This window comes from Athene cunicularia (assembly GCF_003259725.1).
Source record: "Athene cunicularia isolate RWA chromosome 13 unlocalized genomic scaffold, athCun1 chr13_part1, whole genome shotgun sequence".
Lineage (NCBI taxonomy): Eukaryota > Metazoa > Chordata > Aves > Strigiformes > Strigidae > Athene > Athene cunicularia.
The window spans coordinates 17,827,103-17,849,103 of NW_020799117.1; the positions used below are offsets into that span (position 1 = coordinate 17,827,103).

Sequence of the window (22,001 nt, forward strand, 5' to 3'; positions counted from 1 at the left end):
ATCTGAGGCAAAGCAGTGATTTTGCTGGGCAGTGTGCATGTGTCATCAGCACAGCAGCGTGGCTGAGGACATTGCAGGGTTCTCAGGCAAGAGGAACATCGGGTGCATTACCCTCGTTGTGAGTGAGGAGCAGTGGGATGGTATTGGTCTTTGGTACCTTGAATTCTATCTATAGTGTGTGTAAAGTAATCTTACTGAAATGAGGCTGTATAAACCACTTAATATCAGGGAATGATTGAGCTACTGCACAGTAACTCAGAAAAAAAAGAGGAAATTAAAACCCCAGAAACTTCACATTTACTGCAAACTCCTGAACTTTAAACATCTATGTACCTGAGAAGGGATTTAATACTTTTTCTCACTTCGATGCTATTATGACAGAACACTTTACATCATCTGAGCTGCCTGGGAAAAAATGGGGATAGCCTTTGAGATTGCAGAAAACGCAAAGTGGAAATAAATTCACTGGAGATAGGTTAGTTCCTGTAAGTCTCTTTATAAAAATGTTTCTCTCAGTCTGAGATTATCAACTGCTGTGCCAACTGCCTGTGATAACACAGGAAATGAAAAAATGACGGTAAGAAATCTCAGGCTTCTTATTAAGCCTTTTTTAACCATCATACAAAACCAAGGGAGCAATGTACTTAAAGGAGGATTTCCCAGTCTCTCAGAAGCACAAACATCACAGTAGATTGGGCTGCACTTGGTATCTGGGTAAGGGAAAAAGTAATGGAGGTTTATTTTGTTGGGTTTATATGTATTTTTTAATGTTCCTTATGAAAATATTTTTAAAAAAACAATATGAAAATCATCAGGTAACTAGTTTTCATTTCTTGTCTCTGTGACAGGAATCTCCTCAGTTGCATATTGGCAAAAATAATGTCTGAGAATGATTAGACAAAATGTATCTTTAACTCTGTTTCTCACAACTGTAACAGAAACTCTTATTGTTTGGGTCTTCTGTGAAAACAATTGTTGCCATATTGTGAGAGAACGCCTAGAGTAAAAGAATAGGCAGTGTTACAGCTTTGGCCTTGCCCCATCTATGGTGCAGCCAAAGACCTGAGGGACTTCATCTCTGGAGCTCCCCAGATGCATCTTCAGGCTTTTATGAAGTATTGCATACCGTATTGCTTGATGTTGGTACAAACATGGTGATGCAGGCACAGTTCAGTTATATGGATTTCACTAGGCTTGTAGGGAATTTCCTTTGCCATAGTCCCTCCTCCTTCACCCTTATCCACTGGCTCAGTCCAAGGAGGAGGAGTTTCCCTGGAGTAAGGAAAGTGTGAAAAGATGTTTCCAGGGACTGCAGTCTCCAATCACTTATGTCTCTCCTGGTTGTAAATTACTGGCTGATAATGAAAAGACTTGGCTTGTGTGTTGGGTTAGTTGAATAAAAGCAATATTAAGGACATAAAGCTAGGAGCTGTGTGGCTTTGCTTGAAGTGTGCTAATTTACGTATGGGTAGTCTGCAAAATGATCTGACCTAACAGTTACAAGGGGTGTAGCTCATTCAATTTAGCCTCTCACTTTCCAGAAGATCTTGCTTTCACTTAGGGTTTTATGTGTTATCCATCATTGCAGCATCTTCAGACCTTTTGCAAACCAGTAATTAGGCATGTGCTTAGATCTCATCAGCTAGAAAGCTAAGTATATCCCTGAGCACTCTGAATAGAGATGGGAATGCCTGAATGCTTTTCTAAATGGAATTAACCATGTGGAATATAACCCATCCTGTAGTATTTGCACTATGACAATTTTGTCTTTGGTGCAGTGGCCTATCAGTAATGCTTAAGATGAACTGTGTGTTCATCACAGCATCTGTGCCCTTCAAACTGGGTAGTTCCTGGACTCCAGAGTTTTTTTCTCCATTCCTGCTCCCCAGAGTGCCCTCAGAGCTGAAGATGTTTAGTTCATTGGCTGTCTTAGAGGTCAGACATAAATAACAATTTCCCTCATTTCCTGTAGTTAAGTAGTTAACTCCAAAGGAGTCAGGCAAGGAAGAAGCTGCTTTGCTGTGCTTCCACAAAAGCTGGGATTTGCTGGGGGTGATCCTTGCTGCCTTATACCGAGCTTACAACAGACAGGCAGAGGGTATCTGGGGGCTCCGGGTCATTAACTTGACTGTGCAGTAACTGCCATCAGAGAAGACTTCATGGGGGACTGGTGAGAGATGGACTGTAGATCCCTGTGGCCTGGTGTGGGACACGGCTCCCTGGGATGGATGTCCAGCTGGTATCTGCTTCCTTTCTCCATATGCTGGAGCAGCTGGCACAAGGCCTTTGATGCTTGTGACAATGGCCAAGCACAGTTTGCATGTACATGTATGGGCTACTAAAATACCACATTACCATGTGTATCTGTATCTAAGGTAACAGGTTTATATCCTTAGGAGGGATAAGAGTGAAAGGAAATGGTCACAGGATAACAAGTTTTGTTGGCAAAAGCAAGAAAGTGCAAAGTGGAAATACAAAACACTAGTGAAGTATTTAATGTGTTTGCTGCAGATTAACTATTTATCATCTCTGTGGTCTGGAGGTCTAGTGCCTGCCTATGCCACTGGCAAGTGTTTGGTAATTAACTCTGAGAGGTGTCTGTGTGACTTTTTTTTTTTTCTTTTTTCCATAAAACAACCCTGAGAATGCAAAGCTGCTTTAGCTTCTGGGTTATGATTTCTTTCATGGGATTGTCAATTTAGTCATAAATAGAAGCTGTTAAGAAGCACCTACAAAGTGGATTTTGCAGTGGAAAAACTGAGCCCCTCTTGAAATGCTTTCTTTGTACCTAAAAGAAGATGTCTTAGCAGTCTGTAAAGCAGACTTTCTAATAACAAGGAGTTTTTGCTTTTCTACCTTTCCTCCTAAAAACTGTGAAATGCAGTGTGCATATATATCCAACTGCCACTACCAGAATGAGCCCAATACATGGGCACTGGCCACTTAAAGATAGGCCTCCACTCTCAGGAGCGAGGTATATATCGAAGTTTTGAATTACTTTCCAAAATTGGGTACAAAACCAAGGAAGGCTTGAGCGTTAAGGGTGCAGTTTTCCCAAGAGGCAATATTAAGCAATGCAGGGCCTATACTTTTTGGCAGTTATCACAGAGTCCCTATGACTCTGAGTTTTATGTTATGTAAGGTAAGGTTGGGACATCTGCTGTAGCTGGCTTTAGCAGAAGGCAGTGCACCACTGTCCTTTGACTTCAGGTCTGCCAGTAACTGTTGTGTTTAAGCACCTCGTCTTGTCCTCATCCCATATAATCTTCTGCTCTCCCAAAAGCAGAAAAAAGTGCTCTTTAGGATACTCCTTAGTAGGGGACCAACAAATATTTTTAATAGTGTTGACTTTGATGTCATTCCAGTGCTGTGCTAGACAAAAGAGGACAAGGAGCAAAAGCCATAATGGGACCTTGCAGGTGCTGCCAGCTGCTGGCACAAATGGCCCTGGTGTATTTCTCTCTTTTCAATCTGGACTTCATATCTTAATCTTCTTCCTACATCCTCATTTTTAAGAGCTATCCTTTCATCTCCTTGCAGCCTGATGTAGAACACATCTGCATCAAACCAACACTTCTTAGATTTCATTGCACTCTCCATTATACTCCTCTTATTTTTTACCCTACTCCTTTCTTCTCTGTGACCATTACCTTTCTGTAGTCACTAGAAGAGGCTCTGACTATAATCTGCTTCCACCAGAGACAGGCATGGTCCTGTGACTGGGACAGGCACTGTGATGTTCTTATCACCTCTCAGCACTCCACTCCAGCAGTTACTTTTAAGGGCAGAAATTCAATAATGCACATAAGATGGAATGCATATGACTATATTTGCATGTTTTAACATGCACTGACTTCATTTGAATGAAAGTTATAAATGCTTTGACTTTGAGCCTGGCAAGGCTGTGGTATGAAATAAGCCTTGAAGGATGCTCTTGGCTGGAGCTGGCATCTCCCTGGGCCCTAGGCCAGCCAGCCTTGGCTGCTCCAGCTTGGTGGCACCCAGAACTACGCTGGGACTGAGCTCTCTGCCTTTTACCTGGCTTGTGCTATTTGGGGTTACACTGGCTGGAAATTGGGGAAATAAATAAAAACAACAACAAAAAGAGAGGCCCTAGCTGCTCCTACCTGTTGCTTCCTTAGCTCTGGTTTCCACATTGCCCTCTCTGAGCTGAGCCTGCAGCTGCCTGGCCCGTCACGGGGGCAGGGCACCCTCTCAGCGGGGCCTGCGGGGCGCTGATGGCTAGTGCCACCCTGCACTGGGCTGGGGGAGCAGGCGGCCTCTGCTCCTGCTCTGGGAGGTGCAGTCCAGTGCATGTGCTAAAAAGCCATTGCAATTTTTTTTTCCACTTGAAGTCATCCACTGAGGTGTATTTGCTGGTGGGGGGGGTGGTGGTGTGTGTGTTAAAGATTGGGCCACAAATGTAAATTCAGTTAGGGAGGAAGACAAGATTTTCCAAGGGTTGCACATACAAACATGAAAGAGCAGCAGAAGGATTTTGTAGGACTGCCCAAATAGTCCCTTTGAAATTTTGGCTCTTAAGTTAGTAAAGCACAAATTTGAGTCACTTATTCACCAGGAAAGGAGGAGAATTCCTCGTAGAGAAAAACCTCAAGTTCTGTAGCTTTCACATTCTTCTATTTTTTCCTGCACTATTCAGTACTTGTATTTCTGGGCTGACAGGGTGGGGAGTGCAGGGTTTCTGTCGGTGGGAAATCGTGACAGCAGAGGGCAGCAGTATGCTGCGATCGCCCGGCATTAAATCAGGTCCAGAAGGCACAAGGAAAGCGGCTGTGAACCAGCCGCGTGGGGAAGGTGCAGCTTCGACAGCGAAAGCTGCAACGGCGCTTTTCTCTTGGCAAGGTTGCGAAGTGCTTCGTTAAGTTTGGATGCCAGGAATCTGAGGATGTTTTAGCTGTCTCTGCCATTAACTGTCAGTGTTTGACAAATACCAAATAGTGTAGTTCATTACGGCAGGATTGAAATGCGATGTGGAGAAAATGGGTATTTCCAAGCTAAGGCTGAGTTCTGGCTCTTCGCTTCTGTTTCTTGACAATTATATCAATGCCACCAGGTGGGGATAAGAGCCTTTTTAGATTTATATTGGATTTTCCTTCCCAGTTACTTATTCGGGTTGGGTGGTCCCGCAGTGTTTAAACCCAGCCGGAGGGTTGGGGTGTTTGGTGGTGCCGGCCGTGTCTCAGCACAGCTCTGCGGGCCGGTAACCCGCCGGGAGGCCGCGTTCCAACCGGCATCTCTGCTGCCTCGCCAAAGGAGTGCCCGAATCTGCAGTGTAGTGGCAAAATTTTAAATTAAACTCGATAGATGGCTGGAGACGGCAGAAGAATAGGAGAAATTTATTTGCATTCACCTTTCATTCATCACTGAGCTGACTACGTAAATACCTCTGAGACAGGGCAGTGCTGTCTTGGTGGAGCACTGAGGTGGTGGTAGCTGTAGCAAGTTCGGCTTACCCGAAGTCCCGGTGGAGGCAGGTGGCAGGGCTGTGCTAGCCCAGCCGGGAGACGGTGCTTCCTCACACCTGGGGCTCCCTGCTGCCTGGGAACGGAGCAATTTCCCTTCCAGCTGCTCTTGTGCTACTGCAGATGCGGAGACGTCGAGGGCGTGGAGTTACTGCCTTGTAGTGTGTAGTATTTGCATTTGAATAACCTGGGTTTGGCAGCTCTGAGAGACTGATTATGTCAGATGCTTCTGATAGCATACAAATATATTTTAACTGGCTGATAATGTAGAAATTAACGTGTTTTAATCTGAACTCCTGTATCTCTTTAACTAAGGCCATATCCTAAAAAACAAGAAAGTTTTGTATCGCAGCAGGGAAGCATTTCCAGTGCTTTCTGAATTGTCTCTAGATATATTTCATTTTTCATATCAGCTGAAGCAGATGTCCTTTTCCATAATATTCAGAACTGAATGTCCATCTGGTCAAAAAAGTATCCTATCTCCTATCCTCCTATTATGCTGTAGTTATTATGCAGTATTTGTCTAGGAAACATTGGCAGAGCCTCCTAGTACCAAGTTCTGTATAGCAGTGAATGAAGTTAGTTATTTTTCATTCTATTATGTGTGTATATATATCTCCTGTGTTTAGATAAAGATTTCAGCTCTTATAATGGGGGAAACAGTGAGTTATCACTGAATGGAGACAGAACGCTTAGTGTGATATTATTCAATCTTATTTTTAATCTTTTTTTATTTCTTGAGTTTCTAGCTGAGAAGTATAAACCCCTCCTTTTCTGTTTGCTTCTTCCAGTTTCTCAAAGAGCCCTTTCAACCACAATGTACTCCCTGAGCAACTTTGCTGGAGTGATTTGCATATGCTTCTGTTTTTGCCCCACTTTCCAAGAAGCTCTTTGCTTTGTGGATTCTTGCACAGATGTTGCTTTCTGTGTTAACGTAAGACAGAAGTATAACAGAAATGGGAATTGCATAGCAACTGCCAACCAGAATATGGCCCTACAAAGAAGCTGTGAAATCAGTGATGAGAAGGTACACAGCAGGAACTTGGGAACAAGCTTGTTAGGTCATTAAACTCTTCTTGAGGTAACAATATTTACATTCTCCTTTTCAGAAAATGGCAGATAATATTTGTTTTTGATATTACAAGCAAAATCACCGACAGACTGTCTTCTGTATAGTGTCAGCAGCCAGTCCATGTACTTGCTGGCATGCCATCAGTGGCATGCTGAATTTTATAATTTCTGAAGAATTTAAGGAAGGAAAAGTACCCTGGAAGTGCACAAGAGAATAATGTGAAACAGTATTTTCAATGGAGGATGGACAAAGTAATGCCAAGTTATCATGGGCTTCTGCACTCTTGTATTTAGTGGTAAAATGCTTATCAGTTTATGCCAACATTTCCACAATCAGTTGCATTAAGTTGCTGTCTTCATAATAGAAGGGTATAGCCAAATATCAACATTGGTCTGGTTGGCTCTGCTTTCTATACACTCAGATCAAAGTGTAGTAGTAGTACTCTTTGTCCTAAATTCCTTTGTACAAAATTATTTCGCTGCCATGTCATGTTAGGTGAACGCTTGGCTCTCCATAGGTGGCTAGGCATGATTTTAGGAGGATCTCAATGCAAAGTTATTAAAGTAAAAATAGAAAGTGAGTGTTTTAGTTCATTAATTTCATCAGCCCAGGTATATGCAAAATGAGGAGGTCCATACTTTTGGGCTGTCAGTGATTCTAGCATCAAGGAGTGGTAGCTGAGATCCTTAACTTTAAACCACATACTTTTTGACTTAGCTTTAGACCAACCCTTCTGAAATGCATTAATTGCTATAGCCAACACAGAAATACCACTTAACATTAAGATTCCTTGAGGTTTTCTTGCTCCTCCTCTCACAGATAAGTGAGAGTTTGCTATTTGCAATAAAGCTACATGATGGAGGTGTCTGATACATCACTGTGCAGTGGCGGATGCTGTTCTCTAGGTCCCTGGGTTTCACCATGTCTCTTTCCCAGACTCCTGCTCACTAGAGAACAGAACTTCCTTCTTACCACTTTCCTTACGGCAGATGGTGACAATAATTATTTCCCACAACCAGCCAAAGCAGAGGAACAAGGAGTGAAAGCATCCTTGGAGTGCACTGTGTAACACATACATGGCAATCAATGTCACTGTTGCTTTCTGACATAGTAAGTAGCGGGTGGATGGGGCTGTAATAAAATCTCAGGGGCAGAGTGCTGAGCCTGGAAGTCATTTTGTTTCAGGGTCTTTTTATGCAAAAGTTGAGGTTTCAGCTGAGGAGCATTTCTTGGGCTACCTGTCCCTTCTCAGTTCGGTGACAGAATTGCTGTCCCCTGGGTGGTGGCTCTTGGCAGATCCCACTACCCCACTGAGACAGACCCCCCCATGTCAGGCACTTGTGTTCCCCCACCAATTCTGAGCTCAAAACTGTGGACTGTCCTGCCTCCCTGCAGGGCTTGCCTCCTGGGCAGAAGGAGGAGGAGAAAGGAGACCAGGCACGGCCCTCTGCCATGGGAGTCAAACACTGCAGAGTCAGGTCCTGTGTACTGGTTGAAGCATAGTAAGACAGTTTCCATCTTCCAGTCTCTGAAAAATAGGCTGATGTTTCCTATAGAGCTGTCAAAATACACCAACACTGGGGATAGCAAAACATCTTAGTCAGGTTTTTCTGTGAAGAGCTACAGAGACTGGAGTCTGTTCAGAGACATGCAGCAGTGGATGCAGGCCCTGGGGTGGTGCTGCGGGGTGGGAGCTGCACAGCGCCGCGGTGTTGCTTGAGCTGGGGAATGCTCATGGCAGCATGGGGGGCTGCAGGGTGCAGGGCTGTGGAGACCTTGCTGTTTGCGGTGTTACTGTCCTTGGGATTGATAAAGGAGCACACTGTGCTTTGGTGTGCTTCAGGTCGTATCGATGCATTGAGCAGCCAGTGGTGGGTGGTAGAAATCTCTGAAACCAGGGTGGGATATGCTGCATGCAGCACTTGGAAATGGCAGCCTGCCACCCATTGTGGGAGAGGCCCTTCTCAGTGTGCTTATTAAACCACCATTAATGAATTTACTGTACTTTGGAAAATGGAAAAAATGTTTCTGTGGGATATTTTTTGCCCAAATCTCCTTCTGTAAAGAAAGCTGCTGGGAGACTGATGTAAGGACATTGTTATCAAAGCTCAGCTGACTCCACTTGATAGTTTGGGGACCAAGAACTTGCTTCCACCGTAGGAACAGAAGTTCACCATGTGGCTGGTGGCTTAATAACTGTCCTCTATTTAAAAATTCAATTAAAACTCCACAAAATGCATCTTTCCTAATCTGCTTGTCCTTGCACTCAGTCATGTGGTTCTAAGCATGCTGAAATACTCTGTTGTGTTGTGAAGCAGCAAGGAAAGGGAAAGCTGGGGGCAGGGGCCAAGACTATATGAACAAACAAAACAGTACTTTGTGATAAGAAAGTCAACAGTTATTATGTTTTGTCCTTTAGCAATGCAAACTTTTGTAATTAAATTATCAGGATTAAAAAGGCTATCTTAATTGTTTAAGGGCTAGGGGAAAAGTACAGTCAAGTAAATAATTCATAACACTGCAAAAGATATTTTAACTCTTAAGCACTGTGAAATTTTTCAGGGATTCATTATTTATTTTCACCTCTCAGTGACAGATTTTTATTAAGTTTGAAGCTGTAACCCAAAATTTGTATTCTCTTTTCTTGCAGGTAAGTCTGGATTGGTCTGTTTGAAGTGTGCAGTTTGGGAATGTAAGTGAACAAAGTAAGCCTTCTTCAAGCTGTCCCAGCCTGTTAACAAGGTCTGAGTGTTGTCTTTATTTTTGAGCTTTAATACTTTAAATTAACATGAAAATTGAATGGATATCATAATTGCAGATTAATATGGCTGTGCAGACACAAGGTGGCCTTTCTGTTGTCAGATGTGAATGCCACAGGACAGGTGTGTAATATTGAGAGTTATTATGTAGGCTGCTCTTTCTCCGGTTCATCCTTAAACCAAGATAGGATAAAGATAATATGAAATATTTACGTTACTGATAATATAAAGAGTAATACAGCTTTTTATAATATTTTTTCACTGATCATTTAAATGGGTTCTCTAGTTATGCTAGATTCCCAGGTATAAAAATTTTAGTGCTCCTCTTGAATAGGGCCAAGTTAACAGGTCACACGCTGAAAAGCTTACTTTGTGGATCATTCAAAACTGATTATCTTTTATTATCACCTGGCAATAGGATCTTGCTGTCAGTAAGATACTGCTGTTGGACTGGCATGCTTTGCTTCCTACCTAACCCTTGCTCTGTGACAACTCCTGCTAGCAGTAAGAAACATCTTAACCTTGCAAGCTTCCTTGCATTGGAATGAGCAGACGCCACTGAGATGGTGTCATGTTTATTGTGTCACAGTTGGAAATTATTTTCTCTGAATTTTTCTACCTCTCTTTTCTTCCTCATTATCTCCAGAAACAATTAAATTCACCTCTCTTCAAATTCTGGTGTTGACTTTCTTTTCAAGTGTTGTAGGTGTAAATCAAACTGTGGCTTCTTTAGAAGACCATACTATGAAGGATTCTGTTGCCCCAATCTCTGATTCCTATTCATGTAGCAGTACCAGTAACAAAAATCTTTTTGCAGTCTTTCTGGACACCCATGTTGTGGTATCTGTTCAGATCAGTGCTATTGTAATGCTAATTGCTGGACAGATATTGACGTTCAATATACAGAAAATGGTACACAAGGCACGTTCTCTTGCAGTCATTTGTGAAGCTTAAAATTGTTAACTTTCCAAATACAGATTTTTTCATATTTTAGCTGGACACTGTAAAAGCTCCTCACTGTCCTCAAATTCATTGATTAGTTCTGCACCACTCTAGATTTTATATATTTGGTTATTTCATTTCAGTTAACTCTTGAGATCAGCCAGCAACATTTTATATGAATGCTAAGAAACTTCTTATGCTTAGCTTTTTTCCTTCCCTTCCCTTCCCTTCCCTCTTCTGTTAACTGATGTTAGGATGTTTTTTATCAGCCGAGAAAAGGGGCCATATGTTCTTTACAGCTGTATCACCACTACTATTTTGAGGATGGAATAACAAGGGTGTATTTTCCGATGCTAGTGAGTGCTTCACTTCTGGAGTGAAGCTGAGATAGTAAAATGTGTTACTAGATTTACATATGCTATATTTCTGTCTCCGAATGACCTATAGTTTTGTAGTAACTGGTGTATTTTTTTCTTCTGAAAAATTACAAGGGTTATGCTCAGGCTCACCTGTCTCTTTGGACATACCAGACATACCAGCCTCAATAGGCATTCACATCCACTTTCGAACACCTGCTGGCTACCAGTTTAATACCTTAGCTTGCATCCTGCACTTGGTACAGATTAGCTAATTCACCAAAGAAGGCTTACACTTTAAGTTTGACCCTTTTGAAACCTTTTGATTCCAACTTTCCATTTTTGTCTTTTGAAATCCGCTTGGTTTCCAAAACCTGGGTGAACAGAATTTTTTCCTCTGCAGGAGCTGATCAGACTCTGAAGCACGTGCGTACCACTTTGTCATGGCATGTGCTACTTCTGTGCCTTTTCATGCATGACATACTGAGTTTATACCTTAGGGACCCCCTTCCACATTCCTTACATGCCCTCATCAACCTTAGCTTGGGGAGTTCTGCACAAGGAGCAGTCTCCATACTCCTTACACAATTTATGCATTGCCTCCAAGAGCAATAAGCATCACTTTGAACCAGGCACATTGCACATTATCAATGGAATAAATATGCTGTAGTGAAAAAGGCTGTGTAGTACTTCTCATATTTTAAGGAACTCTGGAACTATTAATGGAGGAGGGGTTGGATATGAAAATACCGTTCGTCATGTCTTACTGCAATAAAAAGCAGGCCTGTATTTCAGCATTTCTGTTTGAAATATATAAATGCCTCTTTCAAGGGTTTTTAGATGTAAGCAGATAAAAAGTTATTAGATGTGAATATGAATACTGACAAATCAAAAATAAAGCCTTAAAACCAAACATCTGATATAGTCTGAGTTACAAGCAGCATTTTGGAAAGAAGCTCCAATTTAAAGAAATACACAAAAAATAATCTGCAGATCCACTGAAGTAAAAATTAATATTCAGGTCATATGGTCCTTACATTGGCTGCAAAAACAATGCTGAGAGTTTTAGGAGATAAGTTACAAATGAATGCTTTTGAAAATGCTGTGCACCACGTAGCCATTTTTTACCCCAGCATATCTCAGAACTCAGCACTGTGGTAGATTTCATCAGGCTTTAGAATTTCATTTTTAAAAATACACCTCTTCTGTAAGCCTCACATAATGAGCTGTATTCCTTTGTTGCCCTCAGGCTAATGATAATATACAAAGAAAAATATTCTGCATTAAAAAAAAAATGAATCCTAAACCCCAGAAGACCAGGATTGGCAGTTCACTTTAGTACTAACTAGTTTGTGTGATGTCTGTAGAAAGCTGCATTGTCAATTTAGACCTTGGAAGGCTGCAAAACAAGGAGCATGGGGAAGTATGTATATGTGGGAGTCCTTCATACAGAAGGGAGTTGCTATGGGAAGCATCTACTCCAGCTCACCTGGTGGGCTGTGCTCTGAGGAGTGATTGCAGTGTTGCACTCTGAAATCTATTGTGACAGCCTTTAGTTTGTGATTTATACCTTTATGTTGGTGTTGAAATCCTCCTTGTCATTGTTTTAGTAGAGAAGAGTCAGAACCTATTGCTGTTGGAAAACATAGGAAGGAGAAGCTTGGGATGAGACTTTTGATCAGGCAGGTTATTAGGATACCACCAATGGCAAAGCAACAAGGAAATTCAGCAGAGAGAAGGGGTGGAAAGGATTCCTACTTTTGAGATATTTTCAATTTTAATATGAAAAATGTATAAGTTTATTTCTTATGTTCAATACTAAATCAGTATTTATATGGCTGGGCTGTGTTTGTTCATAAGAGAATTCTGCTTGTTCACGGTCTTTGCAGTGTTCTTGGGGGAATGGAGTGCAGAGCTGTAACACATTTAAAAAGACATTTTTAAACATATTCTGAAATGTATTTGTCTGAGGTCCTGGGATTAGTAGAGGAGCCTCGCAGGGTGAAGGGGGTAACTTCATTTTCAGTCTTGCCCACTTGATTAGGCACAGCACAACACAAGACATTTCATTGAGTGTGATGTGACCTAAAAGGTACTTTTAATGGTCAGTTGAGCTTGCTAGGCACTTTTGCAAAAGAATTTGCTAATATGATTGGGAGGGGAAGAAAATAAAGGTTACAAGATTAAACGTATACTTCTTTTTCATTAAACCTTGCATTTCTGGAACCCACATGGTACTCACTAGCCCAGATAAAGCAGGAGTGGCAGTTTAATAGTTCTGTTTACTGCACTTTTTCTTTTGCTATAGTTCTCTCAGTATCCATGGGCTTAGGGAACTGACTGTGCTCATGTTCATGTATAAAGACTTCTCTTATTTCAAATGATATGAAATACGGCTTCTGTGTTTAGTTATTAGAACTGTTTGCCATAGAGTCGGAATTTCATGCTTTTCCTACTGTAGATTTATATATTTGGCAGGCGTGGTCTTGAAAGCACCAGTATAACGCAAGATGCTGAAGAACAGAGTGATTTAAATCTCCTCTAAGCAGGCTCAGCCATTCTGGTCCTTGAAATGCCAGTCACCTCCCTGAAGCTTTTCTAGGTGAAAAATCACACTGATAACACTCTTATGGGCATTGCGTGAGCAGTAATGCAGCAGTGAAAATGTTTTCAGCTGTAACCTTAAGCTGAAATATAAAGTAACCAACTTTAGTAAGAACCCAGAGGAAACCTCAGGCTGCTCTTGGTTTTCTTCTGCAATTCAGTAGCTGCAAAAGAAACTCGTCCCCCCTGAAACAAAACTGTAATGTGGAACCAAATGACTTACCACCTGAAGTAGATGCTTAATGCTTTGGAGTTAAATGGCTTATGTTTGTTGTGAAACAGACTGCGGAGGAGAAAAACGGGGGGTTCGGGGATTGTTTTCTGGAGGTTTGTTTTTGTCTTGCACTGTTTTACATTATTTCTCAGTGTTCATTTTCCCATAATAACGTCTGCCTTGTGTCAGAAAGAAATCCTGACGAAAGATTTCTCCCTGAGTTTCTTGTTTCTCTGTACTGATGATGCTTGTATTGATGCTGGAAAGTGGTACATCATCGAGGTGTCTTCATAACTCACCTATTTCTGAAGCCAGCAACATGATTCTGGCAATAAGAAGTGTCTGAAAGACAGAGCATGTCTTAGATTTCTCATAAGTAATTTATGTAAAAACTGAATCTTTATATTGGAACCCCATTTCACCATGTGTTCTTCAAACATTTTCTTCCCAGGCATGCAAGTTGAATGCTCAGTAGTCATTTATATATTGAATACACAGGCTTTTAAAATAATGTCTTACTAGTGCACAGATATATATTAAATGCTGCAGCATGAACACAGGCACAGCTCAGTTCTTGCCAAACCCAGAGACAAATCTGTTTCGTTCTGAAACACTTTTTCTGGTGTTTGTGGCAACGTAAAAATGCAAGTATCTGTGGCCTTCTCAAGCATAGTTTAGGTTTTACTGAACTTTAGTCCTATTCACAAGGGGACTAGGGTTACACGAAAGTTTTTGAGGACAGAAAGGCTTCCTGTATTGGGGTAACTAGTTCACAGCATCACTTCGAGTCTTCTGAGGAGAATGAAACTGGCACATTGTGTTCCTGGTGCAACTTTCTCTCATGATGTTAAAACATAGTAAGAATGATATGCAACTTGTGATAGTGCCTTCCTTTCTGATGGAGAAAGTAAATTCCCCTCAGTAATACAAAATTGAGTAGTTTCTGATTTTGTTAGATTCACTAATCCTGCTAGCTCAGTTTTGTCTTCAAGTGGGTTCTGTATTTCAGATCCCTTTCAGCATATCTTGTTTTCGTCTCTGTTGTCTGAAATTATCACTAGTAAAAAAGGTGGAAAATAGCATATATAAGAAAATGTTTTCTGTGCCACTGTCACAGGCAACATCCGTACAACCAACAGATACATATCTGTGATGTTTGAAAATGATCAGATTACTGCCCATCTGCTTTCTAGTTAATGTTATTTCCTGTACAAATGGAAAACACTGAGCATAACTACACATTCATGCCACTCAAGCTGTTATGAGTGTCTGGATCACCAACGCTTTGCTCTCAATAAATAAATTTTGCTATTGGGAAAGTGTTTGATAGTGAAAGGACAAGTCTACACCAGGCAAAGTGTTGTCTTGTGGCTGGGAAGTGTGGCTGTAAGGCAGCCTGTCTGAAGTCTCAGATGACAGGTAAGGTTAATTTCAGATAGACCCATGCATGTAAAATACTGGTTTCTTTTTCCTGCTTTCAACTTGCTCCCAACTGACTTTTAACCCCACAATTCAATCCATTTACATTTTTTTCTCCTCTTAAGCAGAAGGGCCTTGAGAAAGGATGCATCAGCTCTGATCCATGGCCAGAGTGTATTTTCTTATTTTGTTCAGGTGTCTCATTGGTGATATGTTTCTTGCTGTAGCTATCTTCCTATGTTACCACAGTGTGCAGATATTCCTACTTTTTTTTCTATGTAGTTTTGTGATACTTCATGTCTCCTTGTTTGCTATAGCCATAAGCAGTTTATCAGGTGAATAAATTGCCACTGTGATGCAATCATCATGACAGAACATGATTTCCTAATTCTCTATAGTTTTTCTAAATCTTCTGGATGTCTGTCTCTGTCTCTGTCAGAGATGGTGGCCCCAAAGCAAATGTTTTTTGTTGTATTTGATCTGAGTAGAGAAGTGTCAGTGAGCCTCATGCATTTATCTACGTGCTTCAGGAAAGTTTATTTGTTGATACCTCTCTTAAATATAAACACAGTGTATGGAAGTACTAAACTTTGCCTCACCAAATTCAGAAGCATATTTTTGCTTTGAGTGTACAGCCTGTTAATAAATTAGTCATGATCAGGGACTAGTGCTTGGCCTACCAGAAAGTTATTAGCACCTCTAATGAGTTGAGGCCAGCTAATGCTTTGGGAGGAGAAAGTGGAATTTTCTTTTGAATTAGTTAAGAATTAATCAGTCCATGATGAAATGGGGGAGTTCAATGGTAAATGCACCAAGAAAAACTGTGTGGCATAAAAGCAAAACTGAAGAATCCCAGAAATTCCTTCTCCTGTTGGATTACGCAACAGTTGGAAGTTTGCCAGATCTCTAGAGCCTGTTGAATTTGATTTTGGAGATGAGAAAATTAAATTTGGCTGGTTTTCCTTTCCCATCACCTTTGTCCTTATAAGTCTTTCTGATTGTGTTGTCTATTTTGAATTGAATAAATGCTGCTGTTTGTTTTTTAGAGTTACCATTTCTTTGCTAAGTTTGAATTCTAGGAAATTGGATGATGTTACACAGTTCTCCCTTGTGAGATGTAGTGAGCCAGAAAACTGGGTACCTCAGTGGTCCCAGGCATCAACATCCTGCTATCATCTTGCAGGTGTCCACCCAACTAAAGTTCTGCTGTAAAATATGTGTAAATGACAGTTGCTGACCATATTTGCACACTTTTTGTTTGATGTGCATAGAGACCAGGTGTCACTGTTATTGGGCCCCCATGTTACCCATTAATTTGTACTGGAAAAGATCAGACACTGCATTCACTGTAGGGATGTGTGTTGACACACATTGCATGGAACGAGGCCTTTTGTCTCCCTGGGTTTCTGGCCAGGCATCTGCAGGAGAGAGAACATCTCCATTGCATGCTTCCATGTTTCAAAGTACACCCGGCTCAGACTGGGACAAGGCAAGAAAAGATAAGTCAGCCCTTTGAAAATGCTCGCGGAGAACAGATGATCACAGTGAAATGCATTGATGATGCTCTTTGTCGGTGAGTACAGATTTCAGTGAATATTTCAGAAAATCTTCATTATCTCAGATACAGAGTATACTCTAGCAGTGAAATTCTGTGGGTTAGTGAGAGTATTGCCTGTATATGAAAATCAGGGTCAAACCTGCACTTTCCTTTGGCACTGCGTCATCCTATTATTTTCAGTTATGCTCTGTAAACCTCCTCAGCAATTCCTCTCCCTCCTTGATATTTATACCCTTTAAATATAAATGGACAGTTAACACCTTTTCCTGAGTCAAGTTATAAATATTTATATTTTCAATTTCTCTCTATAAGTCATCTGTAGCAGCCTCATGGATGCAACCTTGTCATTCCTGCTGATGTACAGGATCAGCTGCTCCGCCTGAGCCTTGCTTTGAGCAGTTGGAAACTGCCCAGGGCCATGGTGGTACAATTACTGTGTGTGCCCAAGATGTGAATTTCTGTGACCTGCTAAGCTGCAGAGGCCATACTTTAATATCTTCCACATAGCTCAATTTACAGCTCTAATTTCTGAAAAGAGAAAGAGAGAAAGTCAAAATTCACCACTGAGTAATTTTGAAATGGTTTTCTTACTAAGCAAGCCTAATAAAAAATGCTATAAGAGAAATGAGTGATTCCATACATAAGACAAGCAAGGTAACTTTCTGTGCTGTCTATTTGTCAAGCAGCACATTGCATCTTCATTTCTTAAATAATCTTTCTCTCCAGGGCTGTGATAAAAGGAACATATCTGCTAACACAACTGGCTGCCTTCAAATGTGAGATATGTCTTTCAGAACCCTGCTTCAAAACAAATGCAATGTTTTCTTCAATTAATAGATAACCTTTCCTAAGCTCTTAATATATGTTATCTGACATGATATTGGCTAAACTTTCTATTTCAGGGAGCAGGGATTAAGTATGAGATTTGGTTCCTTGAAAAAAGAAGTGGTATTTTGGATTCTCTGATAAAACTCAATCACCAGGGACTTGCAGTAGATGTGGAAGCAAAACAAAGGTGGTGGTTCTCAGTCCTGATTTTAGTACCAGTTTTAAAATTATGCCAAAAGCAATATATTTTCTGAGACATGCTGAACCAAGAGGTTCTCAGATGTTCGGTGGTTTATCCTCTCATTGTTTTCCCCAGCACCAGTATGTCCAGAATACCAGTCTCACTGGGCAGACTGTTTCCCAGATCCCCTGGGCCAGGGCAGGACCTCCTGTGATAGCAATCCCACAGTTTCCTGCAGTCTTTGGACTTCTGCCATCAACTGGATAAACTTTAACCATATGCAGAGTGCTTTGTACAACTAGTTAACAGCTTTGAGGAATCATACATTTGGATCTACTTGTAGGTAATTTTGAATCTTCTGTGTTGTTTTTTTGCATGGAGATTCACTCCAGTTGTTTGAAGTGTGAACCTGAGCAATTTAAATAAAAATATCTACCAGTCATGAGTGAAGAAAAAAACTATTTCCACCTGTAAACCTGTTCGTTCTCATCCACTAGAAAGGGAATGTTATGCCATTATACATTGCTGTGAAATGCTTTATTTCATGGGCTAGTTTCTTGCAGTGTTTTGTCTAATGAGAATGCTGAAGTTATGTCTGTTTTCAAGCTATTGATTGAATACTAGTGTTGAATATATAGTTTCAATATATATTTTAAATATTAAGTTAAATAGCTGACTGTGTGATAGCAGATTGCATTCACAGCTCATTAGTAATGCTGGTGGGTAATTTGATTCCATCTTTGACATCAACAACTGTAGATACTAAATGAGTCAATAAACTACAGTGTAAAGGAGGTTTTCAATGGGTTTCTCAAGTGCCAAATATTTCTAGATGATGTAAAGAGAATTAGAGATTAATCTAAAGGAAGCAGAGACTTCTGTGCAAAACCACATTAATGCATTGGGATATCTGTGTCTTTGAAAGTGTGCCTGTGCCACAGTATTGCATTTATACTTCATTTTTAGCCCAAGACAGAACCTTTGCTTCAGATTCTAATTCTACTACTCATAATGGTGAAATTGTAGACATGACCTTGATTCTCATCACCCTTTGAATGAGGTAAGTTAGAATACAAGCCTGTCCCTGGTGTAGACATCCCTCCTGAGAGTGGAGGAGACCTTGGAATGTAACTGGAGAGCCTAGTGAAGGTCCTGCCCGTCGTGCCCTCAGGCTGTGCCCGGCAGGGATGGTGGCGGGAGCTCCTTCCTGCCTTCCCACCACACACATTGCTGAGCTGTCATTACCCCTCACGTACCAGCTGGCAGGGAGGAGAAGTTGTCATATTGTGGCCCAAGCCCACAGGGTGCTGTTTGCTGCCGCCTCCCCACTGGCTGCAGGCATGAGAATGGCAGAAGAGCAACTTGGCTGAGCTGATACCCAGCGCTACAGCCATGGCTGAAAAAATAGATAGGCATGGCCAACGACCAGAATTAACTCATGTCTTTATGCAGTAGATAGCAGCTCCTTTAGATCATAGGACATCTGTTGCTGGAAATTATTACATATGGTGGGAGAGTTTCCAAGATGCTTTGTCTTCAAACACGGTTCTCATTTCTCCTTTTGAACATGACTTTGTCTTGAGGGTTTCTTTTCTCATTATAATTAAAATTAAGAAAGTGAAGACAACTGGCCTACTAATGCTGTCATGCAGTTTTAAAAATTAATGGCAAAAGCTGCCGGTCAGACATCATGGTCGGGCTATAAATTGTACTTGGGATGAGAACGTGGCAATATCCCTGCAGCTACAAGCAGGTATACTGCTTCAGTGGTCACAAAGCCTGCCACACATTCCAGCAGCAGCCTGAGTACGGGATTTAACTGCTGGGCTGTTCATTTCCTAAAACAAAGCCAGGAAGGTGAGAGCTTCATGTAATTAAGATAAGATTTAAATAAATCTTGATTTCTTGACAAGTCTGTATGTTTTGCTAAGATAGGGTGGTTTTTTTTCCTCAAGAAACCTTGAAATGGCTTCCTGTATGATAATTATAAATGGGGATTAAGATGTACAAAAGGCAAAATGTCTCGTTTCTTGGGTATCATACACTGCTTGTTGAGGCAGGGTTGATTCAATCCAGCAGTGTCTCTTTGTGTTTGAGTAGATTCTTTGTCTGCTGACCCTCTTCCCTAGGAAATTCCTGTTGTATATTAAAGTTAGTTATGATAGCCACTTTTAGACTTCTTAAAAAGAGGAAAAAATGGAGTATCCAAGAAAACCAAAGGAGTTGCATGTTTTCCTAATCCAGTTCTTTGAGGGAAGATAATTCTTACAAGTTTTTGCACACATTTATGTAATAACAACAGTGACACATGTGAGCCTTGTCTGTGGTCAGGATGGAGTTTTGTGCACTGAATACTCAACATGGTTTTTCTTGTCACAAACAGGTGACTGCCTGCTCAGATGCAGGATTTTCCTGCTGGCAGATCCTGTCATTAAGCCTTGTTCTCTGTCATGGTGATTGCTTAGAGGAAAAATTCTTCAAACTGAAATTTCACTGAATTCTGAAAACTTGCTTTATTTTTTCTTTGTTCTATGCACCATGAGGGTATTTTTCTCATACCATTATAACAGTCATGGTGTTCACTGTGCTGGGTATCTGGTACACTCTCCATTGCCATTCAGTTGAGGGAGCTGAGGCTTCCCTAATGCCCTATCAGAATGATGTAGCCAGTTTGACTGAAGCTTTAGGAAGGAATTGAGGACTCATAAGCAGTGCTTTTGCAGCCAGCACATAGCCCTGAAAGCTCTGCAAGCCTGTGGTGGCTGTCTGTTTTAACCCCAAGTTCATGCTTCATCCGAAATGACAGGTTTTTACACAAGGAGGCATTCATGTCACCTTTACACATTAGTTTGTTTTAATGTGAGAGGTTCATCCGCTTTCCATGCCTGGTGTTCTGTCCTCCTTCTTAAATCCATGAGAGCAGAATGGCTTCATGTGGTTGGGAGGATACTGAAGAAAGATTTGGGACCCTGATATTGTGCCACTGGCTCATCACTTTAGTCAAGTTGCTTCATCACACCGTGTATCCCATTCTCCACCGGTAACCTCGGTCCATGATACACCCGCACCTTTGGAAATGGTTCATGAAGTGCATTACCAAGCATTCAGTGATGTTGCTGCTGTTGCCTCTTCTTCCACAGCAGCTCTTGGTGCTGGTTTGCTGCTGTTCTGCTCACAGGTGATTTTGCACTCTCTTGTTGCGGGTGCAGGCGTCCAGAGAGCCTGCATACGGATCCATGGACTTTTGTTTCTAAGTCAGTTTTAAGCAGCCTTTTTAAAAAATGGACCATGCTGTAACTAAAAGTTTAGTACAGATGTTAACTGTCAGTTTGGAATTAAATGTGTGCCTCATAATCACTTTGGAGATTACTGGGATCACTGAACAATAGTCAAAGCATCATTTGTTCAGTGACACGAGCTGGAATTTCTCCTCGACATTTGCCTGAAAATTAAATCTCTACCTGAGATATGTTATTTTAATATTTTATCATTTATTCAAACTGAGAAAGTCTGACTTCTGAAATCAGAACTGTAAAAAAACCCAAAAAACTACAGTGTGGGCTGCTAGCAGACCCTGGGGGCTGGGAAAAGTGAAAAACACTTTGAAAGTGTTTTGCACTGCCTTTTCTGGAGTGGAATAGAAGCAGAAGTGTGGCAGTTTGTTGTGTTAAAAAGTGTAACTCGGCGTTCATACTACTGATTGTTCGTGGATTAAATCACTGAACACTGTTGATAGTGTCTATATTAAGAACATGGTTAGTAGTCTGAAAAAAATAAGATGACACTGTTTATATTAAGGATATGACTAGGATGCTTAAAAAAAAAAAAAGCGTGGCAAAGTTTATCTATGAAACACTGAAATGTGAAAATACTGCCTGGACACCTAACCAATACTTACTGTACTGTTTCATTATACAGTGCATAAAGCAGGAAAATGACAGCTCTCTTTTTCGAAGACTTAATTCCCATTTTCATTAAATTCTCACTGCATCGTTTTGTATGACCGTATCAAGAAAAGAGATTATATTATTGGATGTGAATTTTATTCAGTGAATAAATTGGCCTGGAATTTAACATTATTAGCATTTGAGAAAATAGAGAGCATTAAAGGAAATATTGAAGGAGTTGGAACTGACACATTTGCCATAAGTTTAAAGGAGCTGTATTTAAAAAAGATGTGCATGCAAAGATACTGAGGCATAATGAAGCCTCCTACACACACCACAGAATGAAATATTTATACCATAATCATACTATTAATAAAATGATGGATCAGCCAGCATCTGCTGCAACAAAACTCAGCTGAGTGCCTGGCTACTGTCTAGAGGAGTGAAGCAATGTAGGAACTGAGGAGCAGAAGCATATGGACTAGCTTGGGAATCCCTGTCCTGAATCAGCCATGGAGCTGTGTAATACGCTGATGTTGCAGCTGGCGCTGTCCCCTTCATCATTTTTTGTGTGAAGTGAAGGGCAGGGGAGCAGAGGGAAGGTCTGCAGCTCTGCTTGTGCTGCTGACATCCCTGGGTGGATCCCCATGGGTGCCGAGGGTGTTCTGCAGTGATCTGCATTGTTTTCGGTTGCTGGT

At 41.1% G+C, this 22,001-nt stretch overlaps 1 protein-coding gene across 6 annotated transcripts in view; it reads left to right on the top strand.

Moving 5' to 3' along the window:
* Positions 1 to 22,001, top strand: part of KCNIP1 (potassium voltage-gated channel interacting protein 1) — a 449,680-nt gene that overhangs the window by 296,282 nt on the left and 131,397 nt on the right. Inside the window, exon 1 of one of the 6 annotated variants that reach the window (XM_026858238.1) lies at positions 9,205 to 9,297. The exons of 4 other annotated variants lie outside the window; for them this stretch is intronic. The gene's annotated coding sequence lies outside the window, so the exon portion shown is untranslated. Of the gene's footprint in view, positions 1 to 9,204; positions 9,298 to 11,017; positions 11,039 to 22,001 lie in introns of those variants that run through there. One more of the 6 variants, XM_026858240.1, reaches the window with a different exon arrangement.